Source organism: Lynx canadensis, chromosome C2 (genome assembly GCF_007474595.2).
Source record: "Lynx canadensis isolate LIC74 chromosome C2, mLynCan4.pri.v2, whole genome shotgun sequence".
NCBI classification, from domain to species: Eukaryota; Metazoa; Chordata; class Mammalia; order Carnivora; family Felidae; genus Lynx; species Lynx canadensis.
In genome coordinates this window covers 91,127,976-91,154,373 of record NC_044311.2, presented here as the reverse complement: position 1 = coordinate 91,154,373, position 26,398 = coordinate 91,127,976, and the positions used below count along the sequence as shown (strand labels likewise).

At 41.0% G+C, this 26,398-nt stretch overlaps 1 protein-coding gene and 1 pseudogene across 2 annotated transcripts in view; both read left to right on the top strand.

The window, feature by feature from the left end:
• CASR (calcium sensing receptor) overlaps nt 1-26,398 on the top strand; it is an 81,065-nt gene that overhangs the window by 14,188 nt on the left and 40,479 nt on the right. The window lies entirely within an intron of this gene.
• LOC115523749 lies at nt 4,790-5,140 on the top strand (annotated as a pseudogene).

Here is a 26,398-nt window from a genome sequence, read left to right as displayed (position 1 = left end):
TCAGGTCTCAAGGTGTCTTTGGAAAGTGCCTCCCATTCTTCCTTCAGCTTTTCCTTCTGCTCTCATCACTTTGATCATCTCTCTGCTGGCTTCCTTCATTGACCCCTTTTAAGTCCCCATTTCTGCTTCCAGAGAGTCCAACTGTCTGTCTTTCATCTATTTATACTTTCCATTCAGCTGGTAATCCTTAGTCTAATCATTTCAGCCTTTGATTTGGACCTTCTCTGAAGTGGTTTTTTTTTTTTTTTTTTCAGATATTTTAAAAACAAGTTCCACCACTCAGGCTCCCTGAGGGGGGTGTGGAACTTTCTAGTTCATGCTTTTTCTTTAGAGCATAACCAATTGTAGAAGGAATAGTTTAACCTTAGAAAATAACTTACTAAAACAAAATATCAGTTAGCACTCCTTGTATTTAAAAAATGTCTATATTGGTTTTTTTTTTTTTAAAGCAAGTGATCTTTGAAAAGAGAAAATTATCCTTGACCAAAAACAAACACAAAAAAGCTCATGACACAGTATTTCCATCTCTAATAATAATAATAATAATTTAACTGAACAAGTGCTAAAGAAGTATTTGAAAATATGTTAATTGAAATATTGGTTGTAATGGCAAAAAGAAACTAAGAAATGTCTTAAATACCCAGCAGTAAATGCTTGGTTATGTAAGTTTGATATACCACTAATCACTATGAAGTCATTAAATATGACTATTACATATGTATGGAAAGAAATACATATTGTTTAATGAAAAAAACTGGGTTGCAGACCAGAATTTATGACATTCTGGTCATAAAAAAAATACATAAAAATTTTTTTTTCTGTAAAATTATACATGTATGTGTATATATAGTCATCAAAAGATCTCTTGGTGATGGACTTTGGGGTGATTTTTAATTTTCTGTTTCTTTTGATTTCTTCTTTATACTTTTGTACATCGCTAGCATATTTTACAGGTAGCAATTCTTGTTTTTAAACCAAAAAACACTTATTTTCTTTTCCTAGTAAATTACATAACTAACTTCAATTTTTGATTCTTCATTTTATATTTTCCTAACATTTTACAATGAAAATATCAAACATTGCTTGACTTATTATGAAACATTCATACTAGAGATATGTAATGTATATATATTATATGAATATTAAAGAATAATAATAAAATGGATACTTGCATGCCCATAATCAGCTTAAGAATATTAATTCTTTGGAACCCCTCTGTGCCTCTAATCAAGCCCATCCTGTTCCTTTCTCCAAAGAGATGAACTACTGCCAAATTTGTATTTCACATTCCTTTACTTTATAGTTTTATGAAATATATGTATGTTCAGTTCATTATGCTACAACTTGTGTTACTTTAATACAATGAGTAAGGGAATTGTGTCAATATACACAAAAGTTACATTGTTTATATAACGTTTTTCTCCACACATAAATGTTCTGTACTACTAAGGAGCAGTAGCTAACTGCAAAGTATACTAACACAGCTGAAGGCATCAAACTGAATTTCTGTACACAAAACCTACCCATCCCAAGTTCTTCTCTTGACTTCTTTTAGACTTATACCCTATCTGGGAAGTGCTTATACCTAAATAGGAAGTGCTTGTTACACAGTTCTTCCTGATTTTCAGGCTTAGGATCTTTGCCCGAAAGCAGCTTCCTCAACCTTCCTTAAGCCTTCTTCTAAAAAGCTATCTTCCTCTTTTCTATAAGATAAATTCTAATGTTTGCAGACATACTTACTTATTAAGAATGTAATATGTCTTGTAATTATACTAATGTTTTTATTAGGATTTGTATTGGTTTTATTAATATTCTGTTTACAAAGTTATCTAGAATTTTTTCCATAAGGAAAACAGTCCATAATTTCTGTTACTATTAATGCATGGTTTTGAAGAATGAGAGTGATTTTTTTAAATGCCTATATTATATCAAAAACATCTGTATCCCTAAACAATAGTTTAATTTGCATTGTTTTGAATTTTGTATTTGTACAAATGGAATCATGCTGTTTGCATTCTCCAATGTGCATTTTTTAAAATATTGTATTTGTTAAATAATCCATGTTAATGACTATAGCTCTGGTTCCATTTTCACTGCTGTACAGAATTTCACTCTGAGTGTGCCAAAGCTTATCTATTCTCCTGTAGATCAGCAATTGGTATTTGAAATTTTCTGATGTTATTTTTTAAATGTTATTATAAACAGTTTTGTACATGATTCCTTGGCACATATACAAGAGTCTCTAGGGCATTCTACCTAGGGATAAAAGTGCTAGGCTCAGAGTATGCACATCTTCATGTTTACTAGGTAATGTGACATGAATCTCCAAAGTGATTTTACCAATTGAAACTTCCATCATTAGTGTATGACAGTTCTCCTTTATCCACATCCTTGCCAATAATTGAGTTGTTGCCAAATTGTTGTTTTAACTTGATTACCAATGTATATGTGCTTCTTTGTCTATTCATATTTCTCTGAAATGCCTGTTCACGTCTTTTACCCATTGCTTTGACATTGGGAGGTTTCTATTTTTTCTTTCAATAGGAATGCTGTATATTGTGGATACTACTCCTTTTTCAGTTACATTGCTACAACTATCCCCTTCCTGTTTGCAGCCTGTCTTTTCCCTTTTAGGATCTTTTTTTTTTTTTTTTTTTGATCTTTTCATTAACAGTTCTTAGTTTAATGTAATTGAATTTGTCACCTTTTATTATTTGTGCTTTTTAAAACTTTTTCTAGAAATCTTTCCATACTTGGGGTTATAAGACATTTTATATTTTCTTCTAAATTTTTTTGTGTGAACCATAAACTTTGATTAATGGAAAATAGAATGCCTTGCTAATGGAAATCTTGTCTTAAAAATGGCAGAGAAGAATACATTTATTTTTTTTAAGTAAATTCACATTGTATTGGGCTGCAACATGATGGCAGGATTTGCTTTTGTTTCAAAAGATTCCCTAAGTTCAAGGTAACTCTGTTGAGATTCAACAGTACATCTGCCGACCTGGAAACTGGGAGTGAGTGGAGTTTAGTAGCGGCAGGTGAAGTGGGGGTACGGGTAGGGGTGGGGATAGAGGTGGGGGTGTGGGACTCTGCTGCCCCCGGTCCTTTGCCTGTCACCTTTAAATCTTCAAACCATTGCAGTTGATTTTTGTGCATGATCTGAGTAGAGATCCAAATTCACTTTCCCCACATGGTTAACCAGCTGTCTCAAAACTGTTGAGGCAAAGTCCACTCTTTCTCCCACCAATACAACACCATGTCAATTATCAAGGTTCTGTGTATTCATGAGTCTCTTTCTGTGTTCTCTGCTCTTTACTATTTGTCTTCCCTGCCATTATCAACTATCTCAGTTATTCCAGCATAATATTGTTTTGGCAGCGGATAGGGTAAGCCTCCCTTCCATTTTCTTCTTCTTCAGAAATATTGAATATTCTAGGCCTTTGTTCATCCACATAAGTTATAGAAGCAGTTTGTCAAGGTGTGTGCATACAACACACACACACACACCTGATGGCAAGTGTATACATACACATATCTGTTGAGATTTTTATTAGAATTGTAGTGTTTCTATAGATCAATTTGGGAAGAATAGACATGATAACAATATGGAGTCTTCTGTGAACAGAGGTATCAGTTTATTTAGATTGTCTTCAGTGTCTTTCAGTAATGTGAAGTTCTCTCCAAAAAGAAATCTTATACATATTTAGTTCCTTCTCTTCTTGAGAAACTTACTTTTTTCTATTATAAATAGTATCTATTTACAAAGTATATATTTCTGTTATTGATGATTAATAGAAATGCAATTGACTTTTACCTACTACATATCTGGAAACTTTGGTAAATTATCTTATTAATTCTAATTATTTTTATGTAGATTCTAAAATTATCTTGTCTATAATTAATGATAATTTTATTTTTCTTTTCTAAACCTTATACTTTTGATACCTTCATATCACTAAATTGTCTAAAACCTCTGGGAAAATGTGAAAGAGAAATGATGATGGGGCATTCTTGTCTTGTTCCTGATTTTGAAAGGAGGGTTTTTAACATTTCATCATTACATATAGTGTTTGGCATCTCTAGTGACTGAACTGCCTTATATTTTGGAGCACACTTTTCTCATGCCTGATTGGAAAGAGCTCAACTCAAGTTTAGCCTTGGAGCAAGAGGCAAAATCATATGCCTTAGATCTAGATTACTTAGGCTAGTGTAGTAGAGAAGAAGGATTTTCTATGTGGCCCACTAGAATTTGACACTGGGGTTTGGGGCCAGAGCCCCAGCTAATATTCTCTGTAGATACATTTCCCTCCAAAACCTTGAAGTCAGGATTTGAGTAGTTTTGAGTCCCAGCCAAAACCACCTCCTAATGCAGTGAGTAGGTATCAGAATCACACATTGGTGGGCCCTAACCCAGAGTTTACGACTCGGAGTCCCTGGGGTAGGGACTGATAATTTGCATTTCTTTTTTTTTTAACTTTTTAAAATGTTTTGTTTATTTTCGAGAAAGAGACAGAGTGCAAGCAGGGAGGGGCAGAGAGAGAGGGAGACACAGAATCTGAAGTAGGCTCTAGGCTCTGAGCTGTCAGCACAGAGCCCAATGCAGGGCTTGAACTCATGAACTATGAGATCATGACCTGAGCTGAAGTCAGACACTTAACTGACTGAGCCACCCAGGCACCCTGAGAATTTGCATTTCTAAGAAGTTCCCAGGTGATGCTGATACTGCTGGTCCCAGAACCACACTTTGAAAACTAGTCTTCTTTTTGGTCTCCACCATGGAAACAATATGATGAAGGGGATGTCATCATTTGAAAAGCATTGCAATAAGATGCACACATTGTGCTGCTGCTGTGGCTCTAAGTCCTACCACCTTCAGAAATTGACCTGTGGCAAATGTGTCTATCTTGCCAAGCAGAAGAGAAAGTATAACTGGAGTGGCAAAGCTAAAAGATGAAATACCACTGGGACTGGTCAAAAGAGGCACCCAAAAATTGTGTGCCGCAGATTCAGACATGGATTCTGTGAAGGAACACACCTAAACCCAAGAGGGTGACTGTTGCAGCATCCAGTTCATCTGAAGGATTCAATGATTAGTCACAAGATAAATGTTCTGGTTTTGAAAGAAAGAAAGAAAGAAAGAAAGAAAGAAAGAAAGAAAGAAAGAAAGAAAGAAAAAGAAAGAAAGAAAGAAAGAAAGAAAGAAAGAAAGAAAGAAAGAAAGAAAAAAGAGAAACGCTGCCCTAACCGGCTCCTTAAAACATCCCAACAGTGACAATCCAGAGACAAGGAAACAAAATTATTAAAGTGCCTGAGGGGTGCCTGGGTGGCTCAGTTGGTTGAGCATCTATCTGACTTCAGCTCAGGACATGATCTCACGGTTCATGAGTTCAAGCCCTGTGTCAGGCTCTGTGCTGATAGCTCAGAGCCTGGAGCCTGCTTCAGATTCTGTGTCTCCCTCTCTCTCTCCCCTGCCCCACTCATTCTCTCTCTCTCAAAATAAATAAATATTAAAAAAAAAAAGTGCCTGAGAAGGAAGGAGGGAGACTGCAACCATGAGTACCATCCCTGGAGGATGACAGATGGCCACTCCAAACATGGGAGAAATGAAAGAGGGAAACACAGGAGGAAATGGGAGATTTGGGACAGAACATGAAAGGAACTCATGGGAAAGTATGAAGGGAGACCACAAACAAGCAAATAAATCAGGTGGGGCTGATTATTCAGTCTGCATCCAACAAAGGACATGGAGGGGAAAGATGACAGTGAGACCTGCATAGCTTTTAGGAGGGGCAGTGACAGGGTGGCCATTTAAGTGACAATTCCTTGCTAAGATCTGTTCCCCACAGAGATGGGCCTCTGCCAAGTAAGACAGTAAGTGCTGGGTAAATCAGAAGCCCAAGCCCCAGGAAGTAACAAACTTAATGCAAGTTTCCTATTAAGCAGATAAACTGGGTTTATTCTTTTTTTTTTTTAATTTTTTTTTTCAACGTTTATTTATTTTTGGGACAGAGAGAGACAGAGCAGGAACGGGGGAGGGGCAGAGAGAGAGGGAGACACAGAATCGGAAACAGGCTCCAGGCTCTGAGCCATCAGCCCAGAGCCTGACGCGGGGCTCGAACTCACGGACCGCGAGATCGTGACCTGGCTGAAGTCGGACGCTTAACTGACTGCGCCACCCTAAACTGGGTTTATTCTTAAAGTAGATAAGAAAAGGGAAGGTACTGCAAGAGTACAAGCCTTAAAGTCATGTTCATCTTTGCAGGAGCTGCAGTCCCTGCCAGACACTTTTACATGAGCTCAGGGCCAGTGAAGTGGCAGGGGTGGAACATGGAGAATCACGTTAAAGAAGAAGTTGAATCCATTGCCCTAATGGAGGGAAAGCAATACCAGAGGTGCCAGGGAGAACCAAAGACTAACTCTGCACATAGTAATGAGATCAGAGGATGCTTCTGATACTGGGTTTTTACTCATCTATGGTATAAATCGGCAACTGCTAAAAAATAAGAAGAGGGTAAGGTCTCCATTCCCCTCTCATGCCTGCTGCCTGCCAACTTCCTGTCAAGGGCTAGCCGGCTGTCTGGGACATCATGTCTTAATGCTGTCTCTAGCTTTGATAGTTAGTGTATAATACAGCAGAGCTGGAAGGAACCATAGAGGTGGTCCTCACCTGTTGGGCCTATACAGCAAGAGTGATTAGCCAGAAGTCAACCTAGGTAACAGCATTCATTTATTTTATTTTACGTGTTTGTCATTAGGACTGTTTGATTCAATTTACTGACACATTAAAACATATAAATCAGTATCCCTATATTTACCCTATAAAATCTGAAAAGCCTTGGATATATGTAGCATGTTGCCTCTAGGTAAACTCAAGTAGCTTCATATGTGTATGTGTATAGAAAACATGGAGAAATATACCCCTATGAAGGGTTTTGATTCCAAATTAGCTACAAACAGTTTTTAAGCAAATTGCTTCATTATTCTGTGATTCACTACTCTCGTGAGGCTAGAAGTAAAAGTACTTTAAGTTCCAAAAAAGAAAGGTACAGTATAAATTCAATATAGTTCTTAGAATTGTAGATTCTTCCAGTGGGACATGCAAATCACCCATCCACACTCACCTACGGCCCTCCACTTCCCTCACACCTGGTCATCCAGCCTCTTTCTGAATACTTTTACACCCTCACTCTGGGAGGCCTGTATTTCCATTGTTGCATAGTCTTAATTGTTGTAACAGGAAACTTTTCTCATGCTTTTGAAAACCTAGTACGTTGCTGTACAGTTTTGATAGGAAATTCTTTTTTACATCACGTTAAAATCTGGCTCCCTTGAATTTCTGCCTGTCTGTCCAGTCCTATTCTTGGTCCCACTGAGAAAAAAACCTAAGACCTCTTTCAGCATCCTGAGGACTCCAATCATGTCCCAACTAAGAGTTCTTTTCTCCTGACAAACTATCACAGTTCATTCCCACAAATGTTTCCTCCTCATGGCTTCATTTTCAAGCTTTCATTGTCCTGTCTGCCTTCTCTAGACATGAACTAGCTTATCTGGATCCCTTTCTTTAAGATTGAAATATATATGGGGCGCCTGGGTGGCGCAGTCGGTTAAGCGTCCGACTTCAGCCAGGTCACGATCTCGCGGTCCGTGAGTTCGAGCCCCGCGTCGGGCTCTGGGCTGATGGCTCAGAGCCTGGAGCCTGTTTCCGTTCTGTGTCTCCCTCTCTCTCTGCCCCTCCCCCGTTCATGCTCTGCCTCTCTCTGTCCCAAAAATAAATAAACGTTGAAAAAAAAAAAAAAAAGATTGAAATATATATACCTGGACATCATACGACATAAGAAGTCTAGGCCAAGGATGGGTATGATAGTGTTCTTGGTCCTCCTGGTCCTTGTTAACAAACCACTGTTTTAGTAGTCACCTGACCCTGGGGCCCATATATTGCCTATAGGCATTATAGACACCTTTCTATCTTTTTCTTACTATTTGGGTATAGTTGTTAAGCCAGTATCAAAAACACCTATCTAAATTACTCAAATCAACATTCATTTTTATGTGCCAATTTGACAACCATAGCAAAGAGAGGTCAAAGATAATTTAAGACAACTTGCACAAGCTGGTTCTTGACTATTTCAGCTGTGGTTTCTAAGAGGTACAAGCCCCCCACGTGAAGATATCTTTCTATTTTCTTCCATGTGCTTGTTCCACTTGACCAAATTCTGCCAATTATCCTGGACCTATATCAGTGCACTGTCTACCCACATTTAGCTCCTCAACACTTGACCCTGTGTTATCCTCTCTTTTTGAAAACTCCAAGGTGACCTTTGGAAGTACTTGCATTTTTGTTGTTGTTGTATACTATTTCCTTATCCCTTTGTCCTTCTGATCTTTCATTTGCCAGATTCTTTAATTTGCTCTTTTAGCAAATTACTTTATGACTCTGCTGTCTTTATTATACTTTATGACTCTGCTGTCTTTTTTCTACCTACAGTATCTACTTGAAGATTCTTTAGAGAATCTTTAATGGAGAATATCCATTTTGCTCATTAAAGTCTGCAATTTGTGCTGGCCTCTGGAAAAAAAAAAAAAAAAAGCTTTCTTTCCTCAGAACATCTATTGTAGCTTTATGGTATCTTAAAAGGGGGTATGGACAGGCAGTTTCAGAGCTGGAAGAGAACCAAGTTCTCCAGTCTATCTACAGTATCTACTTGAAGATTCTTTAGAGAATCTTTAATGGAGAATATCCATTTTGCTCATTAAAGTCTGCAATTTGTGCTGGCCTCTGGAAAAAAAAAAAAAAAAAGCTTTCTTTCCTCAGAACATCTATTGTAGCTTTATGGTATCTTAAAAGGGGGTATGGACAGGCAGTTTCAGAGCTGGAAGAGAACCAAGTTCTCCAGTCTATCACTTGGATGACTCAGACAAGAGGATGCAGACACAACCTTACTGTTCTTAGTTCAAAATGTTAAAAAATCCCAAGGAGAGAGTGGACTGGGTAGGAGGGATGGGAATGGACCCAGAACATCAAGATCATCTTATGACATAGGCAGAACACATTGAAGTCCCAACTCTAGCCCTACAGAGAAAGATATACTACTATTCAGGTAAATTCAGTTGTCATTCACTTTGTACTTAGATTGTACAGGAATGCTTTACAGTCTAGATTCTAATGGTGAAACATTAGCCAAATAAAATCTCTCTTGGCTGCTAAGGAGTTCTTGGAATGAAAGTAACAAGGAAAAGTCCATGTTCCCTAACTGGACACATGGCAATGGGGCAGTGAGACCAATTCCTTGTTTGAAAGCACCCATAGCACAGTATTTTTTCATTGACTGGATTAAGGGTCACAACAAAAGCCCATGATAAATTACTTGCTTTTCTTTAGAGTCATTTATTAACCTCAAGAGTGTGGAATGCATCACCAAGAGACTAATTTGTGCCACTGGAAGGACATTAACCAGAGTTTTCTGGACCACTAAGGGGGAGGGTAGAAGAAAGGAAGCAGTAGTTTTATCATTGCCTTGGCTATTCTCCAAAATATGGCTGCCTCACTACTCGGAATAACAGATGGAAAGAGAGTCTTTGCCCACACATATGAGAAAGCTGAGCCATGCCATGATTGTGGCCTTCTGCCTCCAGGAGTGAACCAAGGGCACAACTGTACAGGTGGGCTATGGATGAGGCATAAAATGACTTACTAATTTATTTTAAATCAACACACCGGTGTGTGCACGGCCAAATGAGTGTTGTCTCCTTTTAAGTAAAGCACCTTGAAAGGCTTTCCATATATTGGATGACACTTCTGTTGCTCAAAAGATCAAAAGATTATTGGGGGGTTCAGTGCAGGAAAACACATGCCCACACAAGTGACAATCATTGATATCTACAAGTCAAAATTACTTACTGTTAATATTCTGCAATATTTGCTTCCAACATTTTTCTGTAAGAAATCTGTTCCTATTGTTTCTCATTAAAGCAAAATATGGCTGGGAGGCCTGGGTGGCTCAGTCATTTGAGCATCTGACTCTTGATTTTGGCTTAGGTCATGATCTCACAGTTCGTGAGTTCAAGCCTGGCATCAGGCTTATGTTGACAGTGCAAAGCCTGCTTGGCATTCTCTGTCTCCCTCTCTCACTCTGCCCCTCCCCCACTCATGTACATATGCTGTCTCTCTCTTTCTCTCAAAAACAAATAAATAAACATTAAAAATAAATAAATGTTAAAGCAAAACACAGTTTATTATAGAGATTTCAAGTAAGGCAGAAAAGAACAAAAATTAAAAGGCTTTTAAACAGCTAAAAGTCCATCATTAATATTTGGTGGATAATCCAGCCATTTCTCTATATATCCCATTCTTTTGAATATCATCAGTTTTGACAAAGTGTCCACCTTTGAGGAAGGATTTGACTTTTGGAAATAGGTCAAAGTTGCTAAGAGCCAGCTAAGTCTGGCAAATAAGGTAATGATTAAGCTGAGTGACAAGAGTTTGGTGCCAAGTCAGGTGTAATTGGTTTTCTTGGACAGCTCAGAAATTGGCTCTATGAGAGGCACCCATGTCAGATGTGCTCTGAACTCCAACAAGAGCTGCCCTCGAGGGGCTGTCTCTGAAGGATGTGTGCATGGGATGGCAGAAGCCTTGGGAACCATAACCTCCGGAACTAAGCCAGGACTCTGTCCCTTGAGAGCTGTGGGCCTCCATCAGGTCCTTACCCTTGAGGAGCCTCTGTTTGCTCATCTTTCAACGTTTATTTATTTTTGGGACAGAGAGAGACAGAGCATGAACGGGGGAGGGGCAGAGAGAGAGGGAGACACAGAACGGAAACAGGCTCCAGGCTCTGAGCCATCAGCCCAGAGCCCGACGCGGGGCTCGAACTCACGGACCGCGAGATCGTGACCTGGCTGAAGTCGGACGCTCAACCGACTGCGCCACCCAGGCGCCCCTCTGTTTGCTCATCTTAATGGGATGTTCATAATGTCTACTTTTCATGAGCTGTTACGAGAATCAAACTAGGTCACAGACACGAAAGCACTTTTGTAAACTGTCAAGCCCTATACAAATGTAAGGCACTGTTATTTAAGTATGTTTGTCAAATTAATCTTGTTTCTTGATGGGCACACCTCCTACAGTCACTCTATGGACAGCCACATCATCAAAGCATAAGTGGATAGAACTACTCTCTCCCTTTCTAGTTTCCTTGGGCTGCAGGTTTATCCCTCAAGGATGCCTTGCCCTTGACCTCATGATCATTTTACCTGATTTTTCCAATACCGGAGTGTGGGCAAGGGAATGGGTGGGGCATAGTTTGAATCACCACCACTGGCATTTCTCCCTTTCAGTAGCCTAGGGGAAGGCGGTAGTGATGATCTCAGTCTGGGGTGTCTGTTTTGGAATTTTAAAAGGATCTGGTCAATTTAATATTTACCTGAAAGGTTTTTTTGACATTGTCTTTCAGAAAATAAGGGAATCTGAGAACAGTTAGGAGTTCCCATGATGCATTAAAAAGGGCTAGAAAAATTAGAAACTATAGTTACCTCATCTACGAAAATGGCAATAATAACTGTATCATCCTAATAGGTGGTTGGGAGGACTAACTTTCAGGCACTAGTACAGTCTGGCAAATAAAAAGTGCTCAATAAATGTTAGCTAGTATTTTTGATGTTCTTATTAATACAAAAATTGAAATGTATAGACTCCGTAAGTTACAAAGATGTCAGTGTATATACTATCAGCAACTTTTGGCAGATGAAAGAGTGCCTCATCAATAATGAGCTAATGTTACTCATATATAATTTATAGATTTAATTTCACCATTTGGAATTTTGTTTTTTAATTTATATTCATTCATTCAACATATATTTATGTATTTACTACATATAAGGCATTATGCCATCCACTGGAGATATAACAGTGAACCAAACAGACATAACCCTTATCCCCATAGAGCTTACTATGAAGGCAACAAGCCATAAACAAATAATTTAACAAATAGGAAATAAGTGTCCTATTAGAACTTGTTTTAAGTGCAGGGGCGCCTGGGTGGCTCAGTCGTTTGAGCGTCCGACTTCAGCTCAGGTCATGATCTCACGGTCCGTGAGTTCGAGCCCCACGTCGGGCTCTGAGCTGATGGCTCAGAGCCTGGAGCCTGCTTCCATTCTGTGTCTCCCCCTCTCTCTGCCCCTCCCCCGTTCATGCTCTGTCTCTCTCTGTCTCAAAAATAAATAAAACGTTAAAAAAAAATAAAAAAAAAAAGAACTTGTTTTAAGTGCAATGATGGGAAAGTATAATTCTATGTAGCCGAGTGGACCCAATCTTGTGTGGATGAAAGGAGGGTTCAGGGAGTTTTCTTAAGTACATGACATGTGAGCTGAGATCCAAATAATGAACAGGACTTGTGTAGCAAAGAATGGGGAGGAGCAGATTCGCAATGGATAAATAGATGCAAAGGTCTTGCGGCTGGAAGAAACAGTGCATGGTCACATCTGGAATAATGAGAATAAAGGTTGTAGAGAAGAAAATGAGGTTGGGAGCTCAGGCCTTGCAGACCACCATAAGAACTGTGGTCTTGACCTTCACAGCAAAGGAAGCCAATGAAGTGATTTAAGCAAGAACATGAAATGACTAAATTTCTGTATTCAAAGATCACTCCCACTGCAAGGAGAAGAATGGATTGGAGGAGAGCCCAACTGAATGCAGGGGTGCAATGTGAGAAGCCATTACAGCAGGCCACGTGAGGGCTGATGGCAGCTTCACCTAGGGTGGTAGTGGTGGAGCTGGAAAGAAGTGGAAAAAATCAAGAGTTAATTAAGAGCAAAATCTACAGCATCTCATGATGAACTGGATGTAGAAGGTAGGAAAGGAGTGGGGGTATAAATAACCTACTCATTCATTCATCATAAATATGTACTGAGCCCCTACAAAATTTTAGACACTATGCTAATTCCTGAGGATTCAGCTGTGAACAAGAGAGACAGGTCCTTACCTTCAAGGACTTAGAATCTAGATTTGGAGCTAGAGAGTCGATAATAAGCAAACAGATAAACAATCACATGTTTGCATTTGCAAATTACAATTACATGTTTCAGAGTGGGTGATTATAGATATAAGTGCTATGAAGAAAAAACAGACAGGGATACCAGACAAATGGGGTGAGGGCAACTTCTGACAGAGTAGTCAGGAAAGACTTACCTATGGAAGTGACATTTAAGGTCAGATCAGAGGATGAGAAGGAGGCAGCCAGGAGAAAAGCATTCCAGGTAGAGGTAACGCCAAGGCCAAAGAGCTTGCTGTGTTGCAGGAACAGGTAAGAAATTAGGGTGATTAAAAATAATAAACAAAGGGAGAGTCATACAAAATGGGGATGAAGAAGCAGATCACTTTTGGTGTTTAAAAGATTAACTGCTATATGAAAAATGGGGGGAAACTGATTATTTTAGAGTAAGATTGAAAACAGGGAGACCAGATAGGAGACTGTCATTCAGGTATAGAAAATGATGGCTTGGGGTGGAGGCATCTGGGTGGCTCAGTTTGTTAAGGGTCCAACTCTTGATTTCAGCTCAGGTCATGATCTCACAGTTGTGGGATCAAACCCCACATTGGGCTCTGTGCTGACAGTGTGGAGCCTGCCTGGGATGATCTCTCTCCTTCTCTCTCTGCCCCTCCACCCCTCAAAATAAATAAATAAACTTAGAAAAAAAAGAAAATGATGGCTTGGACTGGGGGTGTGAACCAAGGAGAAGTAGACAGATATGAGGTGGACAGATGCATTTTATAAATAAATCCAACTAGCTTCATTTAAGATTCAAATGGCCCCAAAAGCAGTGAGGGCTTGATTCAGCTGCAGAAGTTGTCAGCATGATGTAACCCACCTATAGAAACAGGATCTTCAATTCATCTCCTGAGTCCATACAAGCATAAGGCTGCAGTTGTCCAAGCTCCAGAAGAGCAGGTTGTTGGCATTAGGGACAGCCACCATGGATCAGGGATCAGAGACCAAAACTGACACCAGGGTAACTGGGATCAGGGATCACCAAGACTAAGGTCACCAAAGTCATAGCAGACCAAAATGAAGGGGGAATCTGTTGAGCTAGGTCTGTACAAGCGGTGCCTTCCTGGAGCCAAAAGTGGGAACTAGTTCAAACCCTGGGTTAGGGTTGGGCCAACCATGAAGGTTAGAGTGACAAAGACACCAGTCAAAAGTTAGAGGGATGAAGATGTACCACCTATCACACCAGTTTGATGACGCATTTAGTGGATAATTCAGACATCTGAGATCTACTGTAGAATACCAAATACTACAGTTTCCATGTTGCTTAGCTTCTTGTGATTTAGACAAAAGGAGTTCCTGCCTTACAGACTTGGTTTGATCTAGAGTGTGAGGCTTTGGGCAGCCTCACTAGAAACATACTTGCCTTCCTATTCCCATTCTCTGTTTCTCTGCCATGTCAACAACATTATGCACATGAAGTAAAATATTCAGAATTCTGTGACAAGTGTCATCCCAGTGCTGCCATACTGCTATATCTGCATGTACATATGCATACATGCATATGTAACAGCTGGGGCAGCTGAGTAATAGCAACATCAAGATGCATTAACCTTCAGGGCAATAAGCGTCTCCATGCTTGCTCTCAAGTTAAAGAATAAGCAAAACTAATCTAGAGTGATAGAATCAAATTTGGGGGTATAATTCTGAGAAGGCATGAGGGAGTCTTCTGGTGTGCTGGGAATGTTCTACGTCTTGATCTGGATGGTGTTTGTATGGATGTTGTGCATTTGTAAGAATTCATCAGGTTGTAGTTTCATGATTTGTGAACTTTATTATATGTAAGTTATGCCTCAACAAAAATGTTTTTATTAAAAAGAGAAATAGGAGAGATACCTGATCCCGAGGCAAACAAGACAAAAGAAGGATAGTCCATTCTGGTATCAATCACAGGGAGCAGCAATGCACCTCCTCCCAGAGCTTGTTTGCATCTGACTACTCCTTCTTGCTCTGCTTCCAGTCTCAATCCCCAGCCAATGCTAATGCTACCAAGCAACATGTAGAAAGTTTGGCAAGTTATGACAATAAGTCTGATCCAGGGAAGTGTAAGATAGTACTGATGATTTCCAACTATTGGGAATCCGGTGTGACACAGACTGAAATTTTCACGGGAAATATAGAGCAGCATCCCTGTTCGTCATCATGAGTATCCCTGACAATCACAGCTAAATACGAATAAATAAATCGTATTACATCAAGGATTTTCAGCACCATGAACTTGAGATCCAGGAGAAGAGAGAAAAAATAAGAGTAAGAAAATTAACAGCATGAGCGGCACCTGGGTGGCTCAGTCAGTTAAGCATCTGAGTCTTGATTTCAGCTCAGGTCACAATCTCACGTTTCATGGACTTAAGCACCGCATCAGTCTCCACACTCATGCATGGGGACTGCCTGGAATTCTCTCTCTCCCTGTCCACCCTTCCCCCGTTCACACACAAGCATGTGCATTCTCTCCCTCCCCCCTCAAAATAAATTTAAAATAAATAAAATTAACAGAATGAAACTATATTTTTCTTATCTTTCAACTTTATTTACTATGTCCTTTTCTTGGAGATTCTACCATGCATATTAGGCTATTAAAAGCACTGATAAGTCCTATGGTTAACAAACATGTTTACTTTTATTTCACACAATGTTTATATTTGACCAAGAACACTTTAGGAAATTGTACTCTAAGGCTACCATTTATGTTTTCCCCCCTCATTCCCTTCCTTGGAGAATCATTAAGCTTCACTGTTCCAGCTACCATATTGGTGCTAAAATTTTTCTTGTCTTAGATCCAACCCAGCCTCCCTACCCAAGCTTTAGGATATCTCTACCCACAGCAAATTTTCACCTAGATGGTCCACATGGGGCAGAATGGGGATCTAACAGGGGTTCAGAGAGAACTCTGATTTCATTAATCTTTTGTACAATGAATATGAAGAATTAACCTGGTAGTATGGAAGAAGCTGTATTCCTGCAGTTTTTATTAAGCCACCTTGAGAACTGAACCCTGAACTCAATGAATCTTAAACAACTATGGCAAATATAAAATAGGTTTTACTCACCTCTGTCTTATTTGTCATTTAACTCCCATCTTCTCCCACTTCATTTTTTTAAATTAATTAATTAATTAATTAATTTGCTTATTTTTTAGACAGAGACAGTGCAAGAGGGGCAGAGAGAGAGGGAGACACAGAATCGGAAACAGGCTCCAGGCTCTGAGCCATCAGCCCAGAGCCCGACGCGGGGCTCGAACTCACAGACCGCGAGATCGTGACCTGGCTGAAGTCAGACGCTTAACCAACTGCGCCACCCAGGCGCCCCTATTTGCTTATTTTTTAGACAGAGACAGTGCAAGAGGGGCAGAGAGAGAGGGGGAGAGAGAATCTTCAGCAGGCTCATCTCAGGGCCCTGAGATCATGACCTGAACCAAAATCAAGAGTCAGATACTTAACCAACTGAGCCACCCAGGAGCCCCTCCCACTTCCTTTTCGATCCATTAAGCTATCCATTTTCCACACAACCACCTGAATCCACAGCTATTCAAACCCCTCCTTTCTGCCACAGGCACATTAACTGAGAATTCTATGAGAAAGGGAGAACTGGGCTGGCCACTTTCTTCTAGGACTGAAGTTGTGTTGGTCTTTTTCTGAGACAGCCTCCAAAAGACAGTATCATTATTTCAGAAAAGATTCTACAGAGTGAAGTAATGGAGACTGAAAGAGGCCCTTGGGAAGACCCATGACCCGCTGGGGATAAAAACAATTCACTTTGTCTCGACCCTTGGTTTCTCATTAGCTAAGTAATTCCCAAAGTCCCCACTAGCTCTAATAGCCCATGTACACAGGGTGTGTGCATAAAGTGCCCGGCAGCTTGCCCACACCACTCGCCCATGAGAGATTCAGGAAGCAGAACTGGGCTTCTGTTGGGCACATTATTGCATCATTTCTTAAAGCAAACAAAACTTTTTCTAATGGCATCTAAGTAACTCTCTGGCCAGGTCAATATGGCTACTTCAAAGTAACAAGTCCTTATTATGTATTTATTTTGCGCAGAGTGTGTCTCTGGTCTTAAGTTATCAATACCCCCTAGAAGAGCCTAGGACCTTGGGACGCGATCCCCCAAACCCAGCCGAGGCACGCAGGGGCAGCCTTTTGCATGGGTCGCCTTCGTGGCGCAGAAAAGTGCAAAGGCAGTGACCCCTCGCCCGAGGCCGGTGCCCAAGGCCATTAGAAGGCCTCTCCCTTAGCTCCACGCACTACAAGTCAAAACAACCTCTCTTCCCTGCTGACGCCACGGCCAGGCAGGGCTGGAAATCGATCTGCGATCTTTCTGCTCCAGCACAGCCGGCACCCTGGCTGATGCGGGCGCGTGGGCGCTCGGGCGGAATGACGGTGGGCTGCGCCAGAGCCGCCGGCGGGGGGCTGCTGACGGCGGAGAAAGGAGCCCGCTTCCCCTAAGGGCATCCTCTCCCTGCCCCTCCCGCCACCCCGTCCCCCAGACAGTCGCTCACCTGTAGAAGGCTAGGGGAGGGGACAGTGGCCACTTCTAAGCCCAGCCCTCTACTGAGGCTCCGCCTGCAGGACTCACCAAACCTTTGCTGCCCAACTCAGAAAACCTTACAGATAAAGAGACCAAAGCCTAGAGAAGAGCAACAGCTGGTCCTGAGGGCGAGTGGCAGGGCAGAGACTAAAAACTATGGTCTCCTGATCCCTCCTAGGCGTCTGTCTCCAACAGTTTTTTTCAGCCAAAGAGCTTTTTTCTTGGTTTCTTCACAAACACGCTTCCAAGTTGTTGCAAAGACCTATCAGGCTGATACATAAAGATCAGAGATTTGCACTTTGAAACCTGAAACCCATCTCTCCCTGTGGAATCTTGAGACGACCTTCTTTGCTTGCTTTCTTTGCCATCGACATCGTCCGAGTCTCAGTGTCATCATCTGGCTCTCTCAGTGTCATCTCAGCTCTCTCAGTGTCATCATCTGGCCTGTGGTCACCGTGGAGACATCAGAAAATGTCCTGATCGTGATCCCATGGTAGGAGTGTGCCATACAGCTAATATCCACCCTGTGGACAGGATGCTAACTGCATCTCTAATCTAGCTAGTTGGGTGGCTTGCCTGGCTTTCTGCCCCAGGCCTCTCTCATTATCAAACACTTGTTTGAAGGTAGCTATGCTGTGGGTGAGCTAAACCAGGTATATTCTGGGACCAGAGAAAAACAGCAAAGTGACCTTTCTCATCAAAGACGGGGGAGGGAGGGCATCTCTATCATGTTAAGAACTAATGTTTATCGAACTAGGCTCTGTGATATGTTCTTACAAGATTATTTTAATGTAATCCCCACAGCAACCCCACCATTGTTATATTCCTTTGTTATAGATGCAGAAACAAAAGCACAGAAATTACAACTTGCCCCAACTCACCAACTAGTCAAAGCAGAGATTGGAACCCTGGCTTCTTCCAGAACCTGTGCCTTCAACTGTTATGCCCTGTTCCATCTCATGATGGAATAAACATTTTGATATTATGGGAAAGGACGGTATATGGAGAATAAGGAAACTTAGCTTCCATTTTTGCTCTGCCTCTCCACAGAGGTAACAGAGATATACTTCTCCACAGAGAGAAAAACCTCAAATCATATAACCTTGCTTTTCAGGTATATGAAACACCTGCAACAAATAGAATTACGTGCAGATGTGCATTTTTCTGGGAAGAGCAGCCATAGTTTTCATCAGCATGTCAGAGAGATCCATATACATAAGCTGTCTGGACTATCTCATCTTTATAGCATTTTTCATGACAAACAGCCTACTCTAATTGTCTTCTAACATTTTACATAATGATGCAATAGCAGCTTCAGACTCTGGGACCCATCTCTGGTTCAGGGATGTGAAGGGCTCCCAGCTGCATGCTGGCCTTTCCAGCACACCCGCATGTCCAGATAGTGATCACAGGAAGGACGACATTGGGGTGGAATCATCAAATTCATCCTCCACCTACTTGCAACACCTCAGCATTTTTGCTTTAGCCTGTTGTATTTTTTACTTGCAATCAGACTTTATATAAAGGCACAAAGAAAAGATTTCAGAATCCTTTTTTCTATTCTATAAAAAGAATTCTAGCCGTGGAATCTCCACCAGGCTTGGGGTAAATTGTCCGTTCATTATCGAGTACCTGCTATGTCCAGAGCATACTGCAGTGAAAGAGACCAGATCCCTGCCTGCCTGGACACGCAGAGGGACTGGCAGGGAAATGCCAGGAAGATGCAGAGAGCACTAGGAAGAGTAAGGCCTAGAGAATCAGAAGGGGCTTCTTTGAGAGGTGATGGGATTTGAGCCAACCCTGAAGGGTGAGTAGGAATGAAGAAAGCCAGAGGTGCAGGTCAGAGGCGTTGAAGAGCATTCCAAGCAGAGAAAACAGCTTGTGGGAAGGGCCTGAGACAATTAAGAACGTGGCCTGTTGGAGGAAGTGAAGGCAGACTGGATGGAGCACAGGAAGAGGGAGAGAGGTGTAGGCTCTCCCTACATCTACAGGTGAGGCTGCTGAAGGAGTTAGGGTCAGTGTATTCAGGGCTTCTGGAGTCAAGAAACCTGGGTCCCAGTACCAGCTGTGTGATGCTGTGTGTGAGACACAGTACTAACTGGCTGTGTGATATTGGCAAGGCAGGAAACATCTCTGATCTTCCATTTCTTTAACTTAAACATTCAAGGTTTGAACTAGCTGGTTTCTAAAGTCCTTTCTGGCTCCACTATCCTGTGATCTTGTGACTTTAAGGAAAGTGAAAAAGAGTGAGGCAATGAGTAACTGATCTGTGAGAAAGAGAAAAATGGCTCCCAATACCTGGGAGCTGGGTGGGTGTTTTCATGCTGAATATATGCAATTTCATAGAACATCACCATCAAACAAGGCCACTCTGCGACTGTGATGGACACTCCACAATCATGTCTGAGCACAGATAAAAACAAAACAAAACAAAACGTTAACATTATCCAAACCACAAAAATGACCAAACATCTCCCTATCCTGGTTCAGATTACTACTGCTTCTTTACCAATTACGGCTTCAGCCTCACTCTAGTCTTCCTTCCTTTTAGACAAGAGTCACTAAGATGCCCAATCATAGAATGACCCCTGCTTCCTGGCAGCATCCCAAGCCCTGCTTCCTTAAAACCTCTGCAAAATCCCCTCACTCAAGCTTCAGCCCTGTAGTCCTTTCTACCACCTTCTCTGAGATGACCCACAGTTCTGCTTCTCTGAAATAAGTAACAAACCTAACTTGCCCAACCACAAGGCTGTTCCTCCAGAAGGGCCAGGACTAGGGCCAGCCATAACAAGCAGTGCCTCTCACATTCTGTACCCTAGGTGCTTCTCTTTCCCCTGTCCTGGTGGTGCTTGGCTAAAAGGCATTGACATAAGCCCCCTCCTCTTCTGATGTTCTCTAATCTAATGTCAGGAGCCCTTATCCGAGCCTCAGAGTGGTGGGAAGTGGAGCTATGAAGTGGAGGGGGAGAAGAAAAATGAGGGAAATGCAAGAGGACAAGTTCACCAGAGAATTTACATCCATCCAATGATAAGGGAGCAGAATTAAAATGATCACCAAACATTTCTTCCTCACTTGAAGTGCTGAGCTTCCTCCCTTCAGGCCTACACCCCACCCAGATCAGGCATGAGCTAGATGGGAGGTAGTGGTTTTTCTGTTTCCCAACCAAACCACACCAATCATACTCTTTCTTAAGGTCATCTTCACAGGAAGGTAACTGGTTCCCAGGGAACTGACTCATTTGGCAGTATCAAAGCGGGTAGAAATGGTTGCTGCTGGTGATTCAGCTTCTCAGCTTGGACTTCCCATCTTTAAAGTTTTTTCACTGGGGTAATCCCCACCACACAACCCACTCCATTCTCTTCATGTGAGAAAATGGTAAACAAACAAGACCCCTGATGCCTCCTGAGTCAGATGGCAACCAAGGGGAAGAAGTGACCTGTTTCTCTGGCCACAAAACAGGCTGTTGGACCCATCCCTCTAATCAGAAAGGCTGATGGAATCAGCTTCTTTTAATCTGCAGAAACCATTGTGCACACCAGGCACATAGCTATTTCCAAAGCTGTTGGCATACAGTCATAATAAAGGCAGAGTTTTCTCTGTGTTCAGTTTAATTCAGGGGTCAACAAACTTTCTGTGTAAAGGATCAAATAGTAAATATTTTAGGCTTTGTAGGCCCATCTGCCCTTGTAGCATAAAACCAACCACAGATAATATTCAAATTAATAGGCATTCCTATTATTTCAATGGAGTGTTTACAAAAATGGGTGGGCCAAATCTGGCCATAGTTTGCCCCCTGGTCTACGATAGTCAGCGCATGGGCGTAGCTAAATAGGAACAGGAATAGTAACCTTTACCATAGCTTTTAAAAGAGTTTATTTCTCATCAGAGGGATTGGAAGAAGTCTTAAAAACCAGTTCGGAAACTTTTGACACACACACACACACACACACACACACAGCAAAAGAGGAAGAGAAGAGAGAAACAATCAAAATAAGAAAATAGGATTTCATTTCAGAAGAGGAATAGAGGGGGGCACCTGGATGGCTCAGTTGTGGCTTGTGAGTTCGAGCCCCACATCAAGCTCTGTGCTGACAGCTCAAGTCTGGAGCTTGCTTCAGATTCTGGGTCTCCTTCTCTCTCTCTCTACTCTTCCCCCGCTCACGCTCTGTCTCTCTCTCTCTCTCAAAAATAAATAAACATTAAAGAAATTTTTTTTAAAAAAATAGAAGAGGAATGGAGGAATCAACGTGGTAAGAGTTCTTTGTTAGGTCTCTGTGGCCTCCTCTTATCCAGACCATGTCTTCAGAAGCCATTCACAGGCTCAGGAACAGGCAGAGAGACACTGAGAGTGCACTGGATAGCTACAGATTGCAGAATGTTCAGGGTTATTCCAGCTCCTGAAGGAGAGGCCTTTCTGAGCCCCAGAAGGGCTGCCAGAGAAAGAAGGGAACAGGAGGTACTGGACAGAAGAGATTTGTGAAAGTGACTTCTAATGGTCACATGTAAACAGGATCCTGGACCTTATTATCTGGAGATAATCCAGTGGTTGTGAAGCATATATATCCATTTGGCAAATTTGAAAGGGGAATTTAATAATGAAAGATATGTTTATTTATTTATTTTTTAAATGTTTTTTGTTTATTTTTGAGACAGAGAGAGACAGAGCATGAACGGGGGAGGGCCAGAGAGAGAGGGAGACACAGAATCCACAGCAGGCTCCAGGCTCTGAGCTGTCAGCACAGAGCCCGACGCGGGGCTCGAACTCACAGGCCGTGAGATCATGACCTGAGCTGAAGTCGGACACTTAACCGACTGAGCCACCCAGGTGCCCCAAAAGATATAAGTTTAAAAATAGAACTCCCAAGCTTCTTCCAGAGAAAGGTAGAAGAGAATGATCACCGGATAGGTAAATCCCCTCCATCTGGCTGGGAGAGAAGACGAGAAGTGGCCAATCTGTGGTTAATGGCCATTTTCTCTGATTCTACAAATCATGCAAACTGATTACAGATTCTGAAAGTTACCCTAGCTACAGAGCAATGATTTCTGAACTATGTTTCCTGGTATATACTGGTGTGATTGGATGTTAAGAATTATTGCATGAGAAAGATTTCAGAAAAACTGAAGAAGAAATTGACATTGACAGGAAACTATTGTGTATGTGTTCCAATGCATTTCTAATTTGCTAGATTATGCTTGGGGAAAAAAAACTATAGTGTTGGGAAAAAAGGTTCATTTTAAAACTATTCCTAGGAAATAGACTTTTCAGGGCCAGGAACAGACTCTACTAGCCTATACCAGTGCAGATAAAAAAGAGTTGTTGTGATAGTCCAGAAGTGGTTCTCAAACTTGAGTATACATGGCTTGTATTTAATGTATACCACAGATTGCTGGGCCCCACCCCCCAAAGTGTCTAACTCAGTAGGTCAGAGTGGAATGTAAAAATTTGTATTTCTTAAGCCATACAGAGAAAGACAGATACCATATGGTTTCACTCTTATGTGGATCCTGAGAAACTTAACAGAAACACATGGGGGAGGGGAAGGAAAAAAAAAAAAAAAGAGGTTAGAGTGGGAGAGAGCCAAAGCATAAGAGACTCTTAAAAACTGAGAACAAACTGAGGGCTGATGGGGGTTGGGAGGGAGGGGAGGGTGGGTGATGGGTATTGAGGAGGGCACCTTTTGGGATGAGCACTGGGTGTTGTATGGAAACCAAGTTGACAATAAATTTCATATATTTAAAAAAAATGTAGATCTCAGGATTCCACCCTCAATATTTTGGGACAGGGCAGAGGAATCCGCATTTTTTGGCAAAAAAAAAATTGTATTTCTAACAGGTTCCAGGTGATGATACTCCTGCTGCTAGTGGTGGTCCAGGGACCTCATTTTGAGACCCACTGCCCTACATCCTGCCCAGTTCCTGACAGATATAAGACCCACTATTCAATAACATGACATTTCTGCTTGAGGTTTACCACATTGGAGGGAATCAATTAGATGGGTTTCCAGCATGTGAGATGAGGGTATGTTGGATAATCTGCTTCAAAGTCAGGTTTATGGAAACATAAATAGCTTTATTTGGGGAAGATTTCCTTACTTTGAGATAGTCCTCCTCCAGAACAGCTCCAGGTGTCCAATGGAGAGTCTTCTCATAGGGGCAACTGTTCCAGCATTTATTTTTTAAATTATAATTTGTGATTCTCCACCAAGTGCAAAGTTGGAGAGGTCAGTTATTTCCTGACATTTCTTACCAGGGGGACTACATGGTCCTTCAAACATGGGAACAAAATTCAAAATGAATTTAACAGGGGGCCATAATTCTTCAGAAATAAAATTCACCTTGAACAGCTACAATGTGATATATCTGGAGATTTTAAAAAATACAAATATACATTCTGAAAGGACTGTAAAAACAAATGCATATCAGGAAAACAAGGAGAACCTAGATGACCAGAATGTTAATATGAGTCAGCCTAATTACAGTGTATGGACAAAAGCCAACAAATATGTCCTGAGATCTGTCACAAAAGGGCTGGGACACAATGCCTCTCAGCCTCTAGCCAGTCTCAAGCATGGTCCCGTTTTTTGTTAGCATACACTAAAAAATGGCATGAAGAAGTTAGAAAAAGCTCACAGAATAGTAACATATATCTCTAGAAAAATATGAACTAGACCTATCCAAAAAGTTTTAAAAGAAATTTGGGTTGTTAAGTCTGGAAAAATGAAGGCAACTCTCTTGTACCTTTACATGAATTAGAGTTTTCTGCCTCTGGTCTTTTGCTGCAGTGATAAATTAAGCAAAATGAAATGGCCCTAATTTTTAAAATTCATGTGATTTTAGTTAACATTGAGAAAAAACAGAATGATAAAACACTGGGTGTATGTCATTTTTGGCCTTGGATTTTGCAAAGAGTTAGTAGCAGTTGGGAATTTCATAGAACTCTTCCATGATTCTTGCATAGAGCAAACTTGAAGGAAAGAACTGCCATATCATTGAAAGAGCCCAAATATCCATAAATGGGAAAGTGCATGAATAAACTGTGACATATTCACACAATGGGCTATTACACAGCAGTCAACATGATGAGCTACAGTAACACATATTATAGATGAATCTTATTAATATAATTTTAAATAAGTCTCAGAAGATTACATACAGTATGATGCCCTTTTATAAAGTTTAAAACAACTAAAAAATTAATGCTTCTTGGGAATACAGGTAAATACAAAATAACTACATAAAAGGAAAGCAAGAAATGATTACAGTGAAAAAGACTGGCAATATCACAGGTGGGTAGGGATTTGGATCAGTGGAAATTCTCATATACTTCTGGGTGGAAAGATAAATTGATTACAACCATTTGAAAAACTTTTTGGTAATTATCTACTAAGCTAAACATACACAAACTGACCCAACAATTCCACTTCAGGCATGTACTCAACATATTTTACCAAAAGATGTGTTCAAGAATGTTCACAGCAGCACTATTTATTAAAACCTCAAACTCTTCATTAACGGGGAAATGGATGGGGAACCTGGGTGACTCAGTCAGTTGGGCATCCGACTTCAGCTTAGGTCATGATCTCAAGGTTCACGAGTTCGAGCCCCATGTTGGGCTCTGTGCTGACAGCTCAGAGCCTGGAGCCTGCTTCAGGTTCTGTGTTTCCCTCTCTGTCTGCCCCTCCCCACTCATATTCTCTCTCTCTCTCTCTCTCTCTCTCTCTCTCTCTCTCTCTCAAAAACAAACATTTGGGACGCCTGGGTGGTTCAATCCATGGGGCGTCCAACTTCGCCTCAGGTCATGATCTCACGGTTCACGAGTTCGAGCCCCACATCAGGCTCTGTGCTGACAGCCCGGAGCCTGAAGCCTGCTTCAGATTCTGTGTCTCCCTCTCTCTCTGCTCCTTGCCAGCTCGCTCGCTCTCTCTCTCTCTCTCTCTCTCTTTCTCAAAAATAAATAAACATTAAAAAAATTAAAAATAAATAAATAAACATTACCAAAAAATTAACAGGGAAATGGATAAATAACATGTGATATAATCACATATAAACTATACAACAGTGAGAAAAAACAAACAATGTTTACACAAAACAATATAGATGAATCTTGCAAACACAACGTTGGAAAAAAAGAAGCCAGACACAAAAGAGTATATACTACCTAATTCCATATATATAGAGTTCAAAAACATGGAAAATGTGTGATTTGTGATGGTAAAGGTCAGGCTACTGGTTACCTTTGTTGAGGATAATAAGTGAGAGGAGATGTGAGTAGGGCCTCTGGGGTTCTGGTTCTATATCTTAATCTACTTTCTTGGATGCTGGTTTCATGGATGTGTTTTCATTGTGAAAGTTCATTTATGATTTGTGTATATGTCTGATGTTTTGTATTACAATTAAAAGTTTAAGAGACAGAGAAGAGAAAAGAGGGAGGTAAAAATTTTATTGAAAAAGAATGGAAGATATGAAGAAGTATCCATAAACAAATTTTTCAAAATATATTTTGAAGTATATATAGTATGACTAGATAGTAAAATCATTTTTGCAGTGTTTTTCCTTCATGTTTAATGTTTATGTCTATAGCCATCCTTTTATTTTTTTATTTGAGAGAGAGAGTGTGTGTTTGTGAGTGTGCAAGTGGAGGAGAGGGCCAGAGGAGGGTCAATCTCAAGCAGCTTCCACACCCAGTGCAGAGCCCAACACGGGGCTCAATCCAACGACCCTGGGATCATGACCCAAGCCAAAATCAAGAGTTAGATGCTCAACCGACTGAGTCACCCAGGCACCTCTATAGCCACCTTTTAAATAACATTTTACAATAACATCTTTTCTGA